Below are 13,885 nucleotides of genomic sequence, written 5' to 3'. Positions count from 1 at the left end.
TTAACACGTCACAATTTAATTCTGGACTCACAAAAGTCCAGAAACTCTCAGCACTCTGGCCATGCTCTCACAAAGGATTTGGCAAAATTAAACAGGCAGCTGTTATGTATATGTGCTAAGGATGAAAAAATGAAAAAAAATTTTTTCGAAAACTCAAAATTTAAACTCGCTCGCCCATGGGCACACCCATGGGCGAACAGTGGCCAATGGGTAGGCCCATGGGCAGGCCCATGGGCGAAAGAGTATAATTTCATCCAGGATAAATGTTTTGGAGGTTGTAAATGAATGAAAAAATGATAATAAGTATCATGACACAAATTTCAGCTTGCTGTGACTTGACTCTGCTAACTGACAGCGATTTTAAAAAATCTCGCCCATGGGTGAAAAACATATTGGCCCATGGACGAGAATAATTAATTTCATTGAAACTACATGTTTTTTCCAGGCTTTGAAGTTTTTAATAAATAAGCGTGTATTTATAAGTGTCGTGACGCGAAATTAAGCTTATTTTGACTTAATTCGGCTAATTTAGAGTGATTTTTCAAAACGTCTCGCCCATGGGCCAAAATGTTTTTTGCCCATGGGTGAGAATGTTCACTTTTACTCAAAATACACCTTTTCCCATGTTTTGGAGGTTGTGAATGGATGAAAGTATGTTCATAAGTATCATGTCACAAAATTCAACTCATTTTGAATTAATTCCGTTAATTTAGAGCTGTTTAACAAAATCTCACCCATGGGCTAAAAAACATTTTGGCCCATGGGCGAGAATATTTCCTTTTACCCCAAACACATCTTTTCCAATATTTGGAGGATGTAAATGAATGAAAGTACATTTATGAGTATCATGACAGAAATTTCAACTCATTTTTACTTAATTCCTCTAAATGAGAGCAATTTTGAAAACTGTCGCCCATGGGAGAAAGACATTTTGGCCCATGGGCGAGAATATTTGCCTTCACTCAAAATACATCTTTTCCTGTGGTTTGGAGGTTGTAAATGAATGAGGATATATTTATGAGTATCATGGAACAAAATCCAACTCATTATGACTTAATTCTGTTAAATGAGACCGATTTTCAAAAACATCTTGCCCATGGGCGAAAAACATTAGGCCCATGAGCGAGAATATTTCCTTTTCACTCCAAATACATCTTTTCTAATGTTTTGGAGGATGTAAATGAATGAAAGTGCCATTATGTGTAGCATGACACAAAATTCAATTGATTTTGACTAACTTTTGCGCATTCAGGAAGATTTTTTAAAAATATGCCAGAATAATTACTTTTACTCAAAATACATCTTTTCCTGTGTTTTGGAGGTTGTAAATGAATGAGGATATGTTTGTAAGTATCATGGCACAAAATCCAATTCATTTTGACTTAATTCTGCTAATTTGTAACAAGTACAAGAATCTGGACTTCCACTTAAATTTTCATAGTTTTTTTTTATTGTCTTGGAGGTTGTAAATATATGAATGAAAGTGTGTTTATAAGTATCATGACAAAATAAAATGAAATCATTCCGGTCTTAATTCGACTAATCTCGCTCGTGGACGAAAATATTTTCGTTTGCTTGTTTTCGTTATTTTGCAAACATATGGTTTAAAAATAGATGAAATTCTAATGACAATTCAGTTTAATTTCGTGAGTTTAGTTTTATGTCGCACTCAGCAATATCCCAGCAATATGGCGGCGGTTTGTAGATAATCGAGTTTGGATCAGACAATCCAGTGATCAACAGCATGAGCATCGACCTGCACAATTGGGAACTGATGACATGTGTCAGCCAAGTCAGCGAGCCTGACCACCCGATCCCGTTAGTCGCCTTTTATGGCAAGCATGGGTTGTTGAAGCCCTTTAATTCCAGCAACATGTACAGTACACTTAGAATACTAAGCCTGGAGATTCTTTTGAATTTATCTATTCTATAAAAGATAACAAAATTTGTACTAATTAGTATGCGCCTCGCCATGCTCCAATGCACAAAGTGACCTGATTCGTTTCCATCGCAACTTAGGCTGCGTTTCGCAGTACTTCAGCCAGTTTACTGTATCAGTCGAAATCTTACAATGAATGAATGAATGAAGAGCAAGAAGTATATGTGAATGAATGAAAGAAATAATAAAAGAAAGAAGTTCATAAGTGAATGAATGAGAAAGATATAATAAAAGAAAGAAGTACATATGTGAATGAATGAAAGAATAAATGATACACCACGGTTATCCCTTCCAAAACATGCTAAAGAACGCAAAACTATCGTTAGATCACATGTGTTAACATCAGCTTGTTATTGTCTCCCTGGTCAGACGTAACAATTGTCAGACAGGTTAAAACAACAAACTATCTGGTTGACTGCACAGCTGCCTGTTGACGTAGTATACCCACATCACCTTCTTTTCCTGCGTAACCTTCATATAACCATCCTTAATATATTGAGCAGAGAGCACAGAAGGCCGTATAGCTGTAACCATTGAACCGTGGCGTCTCTCTGCTCCCAAGTTCCCAATGGGGGGTGTCCTTCTCTACCTCTTCCATTAATCTTTAAAACATCTAACAAGCTCAATGCATGCATCTTTTTTATTAAAATGTGATGTTATACATAATCATAAGAGTATTTTTATGTATTAATCAGTTGATAAATCATTATTTTATGATCCATATATGTACCATATTTTGCTTTGATTCTGTAACTATCCACATTATCACATTGAGACCTGGACAGGTCTAGGGCATTTTGTGTTAATTTACCATTCCCATTTAATTTACCATTTTCATAATGCTTAAAAAAGACACTCATTAATCTATCACAGAGTTTGTCATTCCTTCACTCCAACATGGTTGCTAAATCCCCTATGATCATAGTATATCGACTCTCCCATACCCAATTCACCTAATCCTGAGAGATCAACCAGTCATGACATACCCACATCGCCTAATTAATTTTCCGTACCTATCGAGTAAAAAATACATAAAATGGGAGTGAGCCTTGTAGGGAGAACCCTCACTCTCACAAACCCATATATTGAGGAGAAGCGGCCGTGTTTGTCGGGGATTTTTCTGGCGTTGCTAAATAAATCGTACATAAACACGTAAAATATTTTGCTTTGATTCTGTATCTACCCACATTGTGACATTGAGACCATTTTGATTTATCGAGTAAAATACGATTGAATAGTTTTGAGTTTGAATCTTGCCACTTTTGCGCTCTATCTTTTTAAATGGGGCGTGCATACTAATATTTAGGTGGTTTTTAGTATTCCATCTATTTGTTTAAATTAATTGATTTATCTGTTTTTGCTTTGTTTGGTTTTTTTCACTGCTAGTGGCCTAGCGAGTGAGTCTGCTTTGATACCTGTAAATTTATTCTGACGTTTGACGAGCGGGACGTAAACAAGAACATATATGGAGCCCCTGCATCAATACGTATTAAATTGTTTGAAACATTATACTAGACCAGTATTTGTACACAAATGATGAAATGTACCTGAAAGATCAAGGTTCATAAGAACGTACAGGGCACATTTCTCCTACCCCATTTAAGAATGTCCATTTCTGATTGGTTCACGTGGCCTTGCGAGGGAGAATAGATCATTAAGTTTTTCCCCGCCACGTGGGAAAAGCCTGCATCCACGGCAGTCAGTGAACTGTAAAGCAGTGGTTCGAATCGACTATAGTTAGTACCATGTTAATATAATACATGGTATCAGCTTGTTTTGATGCTCTATTTACATAAAGTGATATTTAAACATTCGTTATGGTAAATACTTTGTAGCAATGTGATGAAGAGTATGCGGGTTTTCTTCATCCCATTTCATCCACCGATGAGAATGGTGGTATCCTCTTTTGGTTCACACCCGGATTGTTGAATGTTTTATCAAATACACAACAGGACTGTGGAAAAGCAGTGGAGTGTGACAGTGCTCAACTCTGTTCTAATGACACCCGGAGCGTCGACTGCCTTGGAGAACTTGTGCCCGAGAATAGCAGAAGACTCGTCTCTTCGCTAATTAACGATCTAAAACACATACACAAAGACATCGGTGAAAGAATGAGCTGTGGAACCAATTCCTGAATGATACGAACAGTAGTCGAGAAAGCTGGCGTCATCGTGAATCGAGGGTCTGTGAGCAATGTAAACTGCATATTGTGACACAGTGGCCACAATAAGGAATACAGAAAAACTTGACAAGGCTTCAGCGTCTCAACGAGCAGCTCCAAAGACAAGAGATTTCCGTAATGAGCTGTGCTCATCAGACTGTCTGCCTCGCTCATAGTGACCACGTTACTGTACTTTATAACGTATTTGGTTTTCCTTCATGTCCGGAGCGTCGAACGCCAGAGTGTTGACACCTGATTACCTCCATACGTAATCCCCGAAACATCGAATTTACAAAATTTTCAATTCAATTTTAGACAGCCCAGGCAAGTTGATTGTTTAAGGAGTAAGAGGATTAGGAGGCATGGTCGACTAGATTTCTTTGTTTAACTAATCTCACACGGCCTTCACCTATAGACGGAATGATTTCTGTTCAGTTATGACATTTATGTTCTCCATAGGTCTTTATTTTCTCTTTATGTTGTTGTATATTTGTGTGTTTTGTAACTCTGATTGGGACTGGTGAACAAGCTTTACAGTACCTCACCCATACAGCATATAATACAATATAAATGAAGCATGTGTCGTCATCCATATGAACTATCATATAATAACATATGCATACATATCATTACATCAAATACAACTCATATAAGTTGTATATGGTTTGTTGTGTCTGACTAGCTCTTTGTAGAAACACTGAACATTTGCGAGAAGGTTTTTGACAAGTTAATTAGTTTCCTGTTAAAAATTAAAAATCAAGCTTAGGATTCAACTGTTTTCTGGTTTTCACAGTGAATAAGTTCTTTTCCGTTCACCGAAGTCATCATAGACCACAGTGAGAAATGTCGATCTTCAAGGAGTAAGGAAGACCATGATAGCGTATGGAGTACGTGTGTCTTGGTCGTCTCCTCCGTTACCCCCTCCCCCGAATCCACACCCCACCAGGGCGTGTAGGACTTGTCTCGGTGGATAAAAAGGGACTCCTTTTGTGTATCCGGTTTTGTGTATTCTGTAATATTGTATACTACTGGTGAAGTGTTAATCAAAGCAATATTTTGCTTGCTAAACGAACCACATTCTTTGAGAATCAAAATATGTTTTAAGCACATTTCCAAAATTGAAATGCAGCATGCACACAATAACTAAATTGGAAGAATATCGTGCCGGACAAGGTTTTTTTAAAGGACATGCACATAAATGTCAATGTCTTTCAAAGACTAATATGTGCAGGTCTTGCAAAAGGACAAAGCAGGTATGCTTGACAAAGTTCTTGCCAAGGAGGTTTATACACAACACCAAAACCAACTGGTCAGCTCGACGCCTTATAAAACAATCAATTCGAGATTTCCTTTGAACGTGAGATCTTTGGCTGCGCGTCTTGCGCAATCAGTTTTTTTTCATCCATATATACTCACGAACACCTGTTCATTTCAAAGCTGGTGTCCCCTAATGACCTAATGTGATCCATGGATGAATTTTGTATATGACAAGTAAAATACACTTGAAAGCGGCAGCTGTTTTACTCCAATAAACAAGACCAGCGGACGAGACATGACGTTTTCGGCGCAAATTGTCGTAGGCGCTTTGCGGAAATTACGTAAGTGAACGCGGAAGAAACAAAGCGTCATCGTTCCGCTCAGTTTCCACTGTCTTTGCGAGTTATGCTGAGATACTCAACAAACTGAGATAAAAGTCAAAATGATGAAAAAGTTGAAATCAGTGTGTGGATTAGAACTTGAAAATCACTTATGAAGTCTCTGACAAAGTAATATCTTTTCAGGTCATGATCATTTGAAAAAAAACCGAAAGTTCTATGGATATACAACTTCTTATAGGGTAAGCAGCATTTCGGCGTAGCTGTTAAACTCGTTATCAAGAAAGGGATATCTACAGGAGAGTCCTGTAAGTTAAACCTTTGTTTTGGGTCGAGGTCAAAATCGTTTGGTGTAGTGACAACGGTGTTGTTTTATGGGATTAGACACGGATTTTCTATAAAAAAAAGTAAAATGTGTGTCCGCAGGAAACGAAATAAGACACGTGTACCAGAATGTAAGTGAATCGATGTTAGCGAGTTCAGTCAGTGACTTCAGTTAATAAAATGGGCTTTCAGTTCACTCCTTCCATTAGTAATGAGTTATTTAGTTTCTTGATAAAATTGCTTGCAAGGTGAATGTTAGAAATGACAGTTTTCAGGATTATTTTAACAACTTCAGATATGGCAAATGCACTGCTATGCTTCCTACGTATTTTACGGGAAGATACCTTTGTGTAAACGGTTATATGTTCATTTTGAGAAATGGTAAAAAGGGAGAAGATATCTTGTGAAAATGAATTTTGAAAGACTGCAGATCAACAGTTCCAGTTGTCTCAACAACATAATTTCTGAAATACTTAGAGACCACAATCACGAAAGCCAAAGTAAATCTTTTCGAGTGTAGCAAAAATAGTGAAAATTATATTACGTATTCCTCATAGCCCGATATAATGATTACACATTAATAGTATGAATACGTTAATCTATAGTTTAAAGGTCACATGCAACGTAAAACACAACTTTGCAGATTCTGGGACCTTTCGGTATGCACTTACCGGAACAAATCATAAAAAATGCCAATTCAACCTATAAAGTTGAAAAAAAACGCGATGAAAGAAAAGCCCGCGAAATCGGAGTTCAAACGTTTCACTAAATTCCCCCCAGCGCTGGGGGGAAAACTGGTTTCAGCAGCTGTGCTGCGCTGCGTCCATAATGCATGCGCAGTGAATAGGTTCGTGGAGCTTGAAACAGTATGCACGTCCAGCGTCTTAGGTCGTGAGCAGTAGTCTAATCCTGGTTGTGTACACAAACATGTAAATAATCTACTCGTTACGTAAAAAAAATTTGTTGATTGTGGTAAGCAGTCTCTGTCATAGAGAAAGCTCATTGTCTGGTATATTCACACCTATATGACTGCCTGCCTGTGTGCTAAAGACAACATGCAATACACAGCTTCAGTCAGTGACCACGTGCAATTTAATCTTAGCACCTATCAGACTATACGACATGAAGAAAACAAGTTGATTTATGACTCGTGCACTCGAGTCCCGTGCCTGTCACATTATGTAATTAGGTACGTGTGATACACATGACATGTTTTTATGTCTGTGGGTTGCAAACAAACTACATTCATTTTTTTCGGATGACTGGATCTGACGGAAACTTGTGCAAACTCAAGTCCTGCTCTGTACTTGGACAGATTACAGCCACGCACTAGTTTACCATCTCTACTGACATGATATTTGATTGGATCGAACTCAAATTCAGAGAACATGTATTTTCCAAACCCAACATCTGTATGTACATTCTTCATGGATAACGACTTCTTTTAGTGTATGCGATTTTGTTTGACAACACTATATGAATCCATACTGAAACGACGCATCAAGTACACAAAAAGAAGTTGTTATCCATAAAGAATCTTACTTTCTTGTGACTGGCTATACTTCTAAAATGCCCATCAAACAGATCATCTTTCTGTGCACACAATGAACCCTCAGCATATCAGCAAATGAAACAGCCAATCGGAAGCCGTCGTTACACTTGAGTGCATATCCACCCGCTATGACTGGGTTCGGTCTCCCGAAGGCTTCGTTTCGGGGGAAGTAAGCCCAAATACAAAATATTGCACATTTGAATCGCGATTGTACGCTTATAATTTTGTTTATTTGGTTTTTTTAAAGCAGCAATGTATATTATATGTCATGAATAAGTGATAAATGTGTTTTAATTATGTTTGATTTTTTGGTTGCATGTGACCTTTAAACCAATCTCCTCAAGTAATCGGGACTGGATTGGCAAGCATAAACATACATATCAATGCCGCTCCATACCAATAATTTAATTACATAACATACATGACAACAACACTTCATGTTCCGCTCGTCAAACGTCAGAATAAATGTACAGTTATCAAAGCAGATTAACAGGCCCACTAGCAGTAGAAGACAAAACAAAACAAAAACAAATAAATTAATAAATCCAAATGAATAGATGGAATACTAAAAACCACCAAAATATGCACGCCCCCTTTTAAAAGGTAGAGTGCAAAAGTGGCAAACCGGTAAAATATGCCAAGATTCAAACTCAAAACTATACAATCGTATTTTACTCGATACACCAGAATGGTCTCAATGTGATAATGTGGGTAGTTACAGAATCAAAGCAAAATATGGGACATATATGGATCATGAAATAATCATTTATCAACTGAATAATACATGCAAAATACTCTTATGATATGTATAACATCACATTTCAGTAAAAAGTTGCATGCGTTCAGCTTGTTAGATGTTTTAAAGATTAATGGAAGAGGTAGAAAAGGACACCCCCAATTGGGAACTTGGGAGCAGAGAGACGCCACGGTTCAGTGGTTACATCTATACGGCCTTCTGTGCTCTCTGCTCAATATATTAAGGATGGTGATGTAGATGAAGATTACGCAGGAAAAGAAGGTGATGTGGGTATACTACGTCAACAGGCAGCTGTCAACCAGATAGTTTGTTGTTTTAACCTGTCTGACAATTGTTACGTCTGACCAGGGAGACAATAACAAGCTGATGTTAACACATGTGATCTAACGATAGTTTTGCGTTCTTTAGCATGTTTTGGAAGGGATGGCCGTGGTGTATCATTTATTCTTTCATTCATTCACAATGTACTTCTTTCTTTTATTATATCTATCTCATTCATTCACATATGAACTTCTTTCTTTTATCATTTCTTTCATTCATTCACAAATACTCCTTGCTCTTCATTCATTCATTCATTGTAAGATTTCGACTGATACAGTAAACTGGCTGAAGTTGCGATGGAAACGAATCGGGTCACTTTGTGCATTGGAGCATGACGAGGCGCATACTAATTAGTACAAATGGTAAAGAAAACAAGCGAGCGACCTACCCCTGTTGTAGATTATTTCTGGTCTGACAAATAGGAGAATACCCCATAAAACCTCGGACGAAGAAAAGCCGGGACGGGCAAATGGGAATTACTAAAAATGGAGACCACACTATTAAAACGAAACATGCTAAACTGGGAAGGTACACTTAAAACTACTAGGTAGGTACATTTGGTGAATGTCAGTGGAATTGACAAGACATATTTCAATACAGTTTAAAGATCTCACAACACCGTTTATTAATGTGTCCCAGCATAGTCACTGGAGTTTGGTCACTCTTGATTAGGGCTTTCACAAATAACTTCAACGTCATAGCTATAGGTTGAATTTTGTTATATTTATAGAATAGATAAATTCAAAAGAATCTCCAGGCTTAGTATTCTAAGAGTACTGTATATGTTGCTGGAATTAAAGCTCTGTTCGGGACCCGTGAAGATCTGGAGTAGAAGAGGGCTTCAACAACTCATGCTTGCCATAAAAGGCGACTATGCTTGTCGTAAGAGCTGACTAACGGGATCGGGTGGTCAGGCTCGCTGACTTGGCTGACACATGTCATCAGTTCCCAATTGTGCAGGTCGATGCTCATGCTGTTGATCACTGGATTGTCTGATCCAAACTCGATTTTCTACAAACCGCCGTCATATTGCTGGGATATTGCTGAGTGCGACATAAAACTAAACACGAAATTAAACTGAATTGTCACTAGAATTTCATCTATTTTTAAACCACATGTTTGCAAAATAACGAAAACAAGCAAACGAAAATATTTTCGTCCACGAGCGAGATTAGTCGAATTAAGACCGGAATGATTTCATTTTTTTTGTCATGATACTTATAAACACACTTTCATTCATAAATTTACAACTTCCAAGACAATAAAAAAAATCTTGTACTTGTTACAAACTAGCAGAATTAAGTCAAAATGAGTTGAAGTTTGTGCCATGATACTTACAAATATATCCTCATTCATTTACAACCTCCAAAACACAGGAAAAGATGTATTTTGAGTAAAAGTAATTATTCTGGCATATTTTAAAAAAATCTTCCTGAATTCGCAAAAGTAAGTCAAAATCAATTAAATTTTGTGTCGTGATACTCATAATGGCACTTTCATTCATTTACATCCTCCAAAACATTAGAAATGTTGTATTTGGAGTGAAAGGGAAATATTCTCGCTCATGGGCCTAATGTTTTTCGCCCATGGGCGAGATGTTTTTGAAAATCGGTCTCATTTAACAGAATTAAGTCATAATGAGTTGGATTTTGTTCCATGATACTCATAAATATATCCTCATTCATTTACAACCTCCAAACCACAGGAAAAGATGTATTTTGAGTGAAGGCAAATATTCTCGCCCATGGGCCAAAATGTCTTTCTCCCATGGGCGACAGTTTTCAAAATTGCTCTCATTTAGAGGAATTAAGTAAAAATGAGTTGAAATTTCTGTCATGATACTCATAAATGTACTTTCATTCATTTACATCCTCCAAATATTGGAAAAGAAGTGTTTGGGGTAAAAGGAAATGTTTTTTGCCCATGGGTGAGATTTTGTTCAATAGCTCTAAATTAACGGAATTAATTCAAAATGAGTTGAATTTTGTGACATGATACTTATGAACATACTTTCATCCATTCACAACCTCCAAAACATGGGAAAAGGTGTATTTTGAGTAAAAGTAAATATTCTCACCCATGGGCCAAATGGTTTTCGCCCATGGGCGAGACTTTTTGAAAAATCACTCTAAATTAGCCGAATTAAGTCAAAATAAGCTTAATTTCGTGCCAAGACAATAATAAATACACGCTCATTTATTGAAAAACTGCAAAGCCTGGAAAAAACATGTAGTTTCAATGAAATTAATTATTCTTGTCCATGGGCCAATATGTTTTTCACCCATGGGCGAGATTTTTTAAAATCGCTGTCAGTTAGCAGAGTCAAGTCACAGCAAGCTGAAATTTGTGTCATGATACTTATTATCATTTTTTCATTCATTTACAACCTCCAAAACATTTATTCTGGATGAAATTATACTCTTTCGCCCATGGGCCTGCCCATGGCCATTGGCCACTGTTCGCCCATGGGTGTGCCCATGGGCGAGCGAGTTTAAATTTTGAGTTTTCGAAAAATATTTTTTTCATTTTTTCATCCTTAGCACATATACATAACAGCTGCCTGTTTAATTTTGCCAAATCCCTTGTGAGAGCGTGACCAGAGTGCTGAGAGTTTCTGGACTTTTGTGAGTCCAGAATTAAATTGTGACGTGTTAATTATAACCTTCAATTATCTCTGACTGAGACATAACTGTACCCAGCAGCATTTTCCCCAGGATCTCTCACCTGTTCCCTACAACAGAATGATTCACCTCAAAACAAGTTACGTGGTAAGGTTTATTGCTTGTAAATACTTGTAAATCAATTTAAGTAAATCGAAACACTGGATGGAATGAACTAGTATCACACGTTTGCATAGGGTATTGCTGGTACAATTATTTGATGATGGATCAAAAAAATCACAGAACAGAAACACATTACAAAATGGACCGGTGCTATTCCTGCAAGATTAATTATCAACACAGAAATGAAACACCTGTCCTAATACAGAAAACTAACGCTAACAAGAAGAAATATCAATTTCCATTCAGATGAAACATCACTCCTTGTGTCATGAATCCAGATCAATGTGTATTCTCCTCCGCCTCCTGTCCTGTTAATGAATGGCCCCAGCATGCTAACTGTAACTTAACAATCAAATCTTCACATATAAGAAAATTAGTATGGATTTTTACAACAATTCTGTCATGGTCTTGAAAGGCTTGCTGGGAATGAGACTTGAAAGGCTTGTTGGTAATGAGCTATTTGCACTACTACTTCAAAAACCCCAAAACATGATGTTGTTATCTGAAACAAAATCTGTTTATCTGTCCATAGGGAGTCATTATCCTTTACATACAGCACCCGTGACCTTGGTGACAAAACTGGTACAATGTGGCTAGATCATTTATTGCATCAGGTTGTTTCCATTATTTTCACAGTGAAAACAACTTCACTGGCTTTTCTCTATAAACCCAAACCTTTTTCAACATTTTCACTTGCACTTCACAACAAACTGAAACACCAGTATGCTACTGGTTTTAGATGACTTTCTGAATCCAGTTATTTTGGTTGTTTTCACAATGAAAACAAATCCTTTTTCTACACTTGCATTGCACAGCAAATAAACTGTAACCTCAGTTTAAAAAAGTGTGAGACGATACAATACATCAAAAAGCCTGTCACAACTTGGCCAACAATCCCCTTGTGTCCAACCTCCACCAGGTCACGAACATTGAGATAATCAACAACCTGCTTCTAAAAACCATCAGCATTGAGATAATCAACGAGGTGTTTCTAGAAACCATCAACACTGAGATGATCAATGACATGTTTCTGAAAACCATCATCATTAAGATAATCAATGACAGCACAAAACCACACACTGGTGTAATATGAGAAACATACTTAGTTTCTGTGGCTAGTTACTATAGCAACAACCACTACATACAGTAGCAGGGCTTCCTGAGTGAACGTGACAGTAGGTTAGCATCCCTGTGTGATGGTCATTTATGGAGGAATGGATGGGCTCACTGGACAGCATCAATAAAAGAAATGACACTCTGGGGAAAACTCAATAGTCAAAATCAATAAAAATATTGAAAAGGTCCTTTGGAGAAACCCTGTTCTTCTAACAAAAGTAAGGGCAGTGGGGTAGCCTTGTGGTCTAAGCGTTCGCTCATCACATCAAGGGTACAGTCTGTGAAGCTTATTTCTGATGTCTCTTCCCTGCCCTCCAACCTCGATATTGGTGGAATAAAAGCGTCATAACACCATACTCACTCAGACAAAAGTATCATACGTCAAATGTGGACGTATACAATTACATGTATGTCTTTGTCACTTTTTAGAAAGGACAATTGGTTAAAACAAATTCAATTTCTAAAACAACTAGTTAGGAATGTGTCTAATTCAACCAAAAAAAACAACCATGTGATGTCCCAAACAAACTTTTATCAATATGGTCATCATAATTGATACATTTTATCTAATGAATCTGTGTGCTTTCTGAAAACATTTCTTTCTTTCTCAAATGTACATTCCCGAAAAAAAACAACACATTTTTAAGTTTGACATATTTGCTGTCATTGCTACAGGCACACATACATATTCAGGTAGCACATGAGAAGTCTACAAATGAGTAAAACAAATACACATTATGCTTTTTAAAAACTTGAAACACTTAACTTCTACACAAGAATAATTCAGGATTTGATAAAAACTACCAAGGTAAGAAAATGGATTATTTCTAAGAATTTTCAGTGGCAAATATTATCAGTAATGTCCCATTGAGGAATAAATTTCACAAACACTGTATCAAGTACTGCTCACTTACTGGTTAGGCCGAACATTTATAACTGATCATATCCTAATATTATTTCAAATGTTATTGTCAAGGAGAAGCAGTGAATATTGATTCATGCTGCATCAGTTTTGCTGCTGGCAACGTGACATGTTGAGTTTTACTACAATTTTAGCAATATTCCAGCAATATCACAATGAGGGACACCAGAAATGGGCTTCACATATTGTACACGTGTGGAATAGAACCCAGTGCTTCAGCGTGATGAGTGCACACATTAACCACTAGGCTGAACCACTATCCTGTTAGTGGAAGCGACAGTTAACAGACCTATTACAGAGATTCAGAGACAGTCAGTAAATGGCTCCTGACCTGTCAGTACCTGCTGTTGCTGATAGAAATGTATCCACCATAATGATACAACTATATCGCCCTGTCACCTTTATGTTCATAAAT

This window comes from Haliotis asinina, chromosome 3 (genome assembly GCF_037392515.1).
Source record: "Haliotis asinina isolate JCU_RB_2024 chromosome 3, JCU_Hal_asi_v2, whole genome shotgun sequence".
Taxonomy (NCBI): Eukaryota; Metazoa; Mollusca; class Gastropoda; order Lepetellida; family Haliotidae; genus Haliotis; species Haliotis asinina.
Note: the sequence above shows the minus strand (reverse complement) of the source record.